The sequence below is a fragment of the Montipora foliosa genome, chromosome 9 (assembly GCF_036669935.1).
Source record: "Montipora foliosa isolate CH-2021 chromosome 9, ASM3666993v2, whole genome shotgun sequence".
Lineage (NCBI taxonomy): Eukaryota > Metazoa > Cnidaria > Anthozoa > Scleractinia > Acroporidae > Montipora > Montipora foliosa.
The window spans coordinates 46,441,076-46,443,575 of NC_090877.1; positions in this window are offsets into that span (position 1 = coordinate 46,441,076).

Here is a 2,500-nt window from a genome sequence, read left to right on the forward strand (position 1 = left end):
GCCTCTTTTATTGCTAATGCAAACAAACACTAAACGGCGTGGGAATATCTATATGCATGTCGAATGCAATCAACTATTGGGAAAGGAAAGAGCAGAAAAACTACTGTATTTAACTTAATTTAATGTTGGAGTGTTTTGGCAAGTTTCGACAGTGTGATGTTTGGGACAAATTCTTGTTTCGAACGGACAACCCATTAAATCAGTGAAGTCAGAATACAGAGCTTTTTCTGCAGAAAAGATGACTCAATACTTGTTTGAAGCCATGTCCTTCAACAAATTCCCCTTCTTCTAGAAGAAAACTACCCATGGATAATCGTTTGACCGAATCTGGTCTTTGGTGATACAATGCAATACAATACAATACAACTTTGTTTACCCTCGGATTTCAGAGTAGCTAGTAGCTAATATCTAATGATGAGGGGCACCCAACGAGAATATAGTTCAAAACCACTTAAACATAGCATTGTTAAAGAATAACTGTACAATGGACATCAATTGCTGAAATTCAAGAGAATCCTACATTAGTTTCGCAATTCATGCACGCGCTGCAGGCCTACAATCTCACATTCACTCACTCACTCAGACAGCCCTGATGACAAGATGGGTATTGCACTTACAGTGCACTACCCACAAAAATTCAGGTGACTTCAACAGGATTCGAACCCATGACCTGTACAATGCTATACCGCTGAACTGAGCTTTGAATCCACTCAGTTGGGAGCAGAAACTGGGTCTGAAATTGCGCCCTCCTGGTCGCCAATGCGACCAAAAATTGAGTACTGGCGACACGTTTTCATCCTGCCGATGTTTTTTTAAATAAAAATGAAAGGAGTTTTCCCGTTAACTACCTCCATAACTTCGCAAGCCGGCAGGTTTTTTTTTTGTTTGCGGTTTCTCATAGAATACGCATTGCGGGCGAAAAAACAATGACTCAGTAAAGAGATTCAAGGGACTGGTGCGACGAATGTAGTACGTACGGTAACAACATGGCGGCTTGTGTGCGGCAGAAGGTGACTGGTGCGGTTTCCGCGGCTGAAATTTTCAACAAACTAAGGGCAGATGTATTTATTTATTACATTCAAGGTCGGATACATTTTCTCTCCAAAATGTCCGCTTTCGAAAGCGAAAAATAATGCTTGACACATACAGAAGGCCGCGCGGTCTTTGCTTTCTTGTATCCATAAAAGAGTTCAAAACGTGCATTTTCAGGCGAAAGTTTTTGGCGACCACAATTTGCCATCTGGCGACTGAAAATTTTTATGTAGTGGCCATGCCGAGCGACTTGGAGTAATCACAAAATTATTGCAGCAGTAACGGGAAATAATATCTTCAGACAACGATCTCGTAGCCGTCGTTGTCGTCCTTGCATGCTTAAGGTCCCTATTAGAACTAAGTCTACATACAGTCATCACAAATATAAAATCTACAGGAATAAACTTACTGGTTTACTGTGACTTAGTAAAAAGCTTTACTACCAGAGCTATTTTAAAGCTAACCAAAGTAATGTTAAAAATGCTTGGAAGGGTATAAGACAACTTATATCACTTAAGGCAAAAGATTCATCCAAGCCCAATAAACTCATTAAAGATCATCAAGAGATTACTGATCCTAAATTAATAGCAAATGAATTTAATAATCATTTTGCAACCATCGGCTCAAGGTTAGCTCGTACACATAAAGCTTACCTCGATGATCCCCATATTTCAAGTTTTGTTTCTGTTACCAGTTACCAACTTTGAAATTATAAATATTATAAGTACTTTAAATTCTAATAAAGCAACTGGACCCTTTAGTATCCCAGTTGTTCACTTGATTGTTTTAAAGAACTTTATTTCTTACCCCCTTGCAATTATTTTTAATTGCTTGTTCATATCAGGCACTGTTCCTGATCATTTCAAAGTGGCAAAAGTTATTCCTGTCCATAAAAAAGGCTCACCACTTTTGGCATCTGTTTCTCGTCCTATCTCATTATTATCTATATTTAATAAGATTCTTGAACGACTCATGTACAATAGATTAATTATTTCGAACAATCATCTGTTTTCTTTGACCAACAGTTTGTATTTCGTTCCAATCATTCTACAGTTCATGCCCTTATTCTTATGGTAGATAAAATTCAAAAAGCTATTGACAGTAAGCATTATTCCTGTGATATTTTTATAGCTTTGTGCAAAGCCTTTGATACTGTTGACCATCATATCTTACTTGACAAACTGGAATACTATGGTATCAGGGGCATTGCACATGAATGGTTTTCATCCTATTTGTCTAATAGGAGTCAATTTGTTTCACTAGACCTTATAGATTCAGATTCAAAACAAATTTCATGTGGGGTGCCACAGGGATCTGTACTGGGGCCTTTGTTATTTTTGACATATGTAAATGATCTTCATAAATGTTCTAATGTACTTGATTTCCACCTCTGCAGATGATACCAACATTTTCCTACAAGATCAAAATTTACATTCCCTTGAGTTGAAATTAAATGAAGAACTAGATA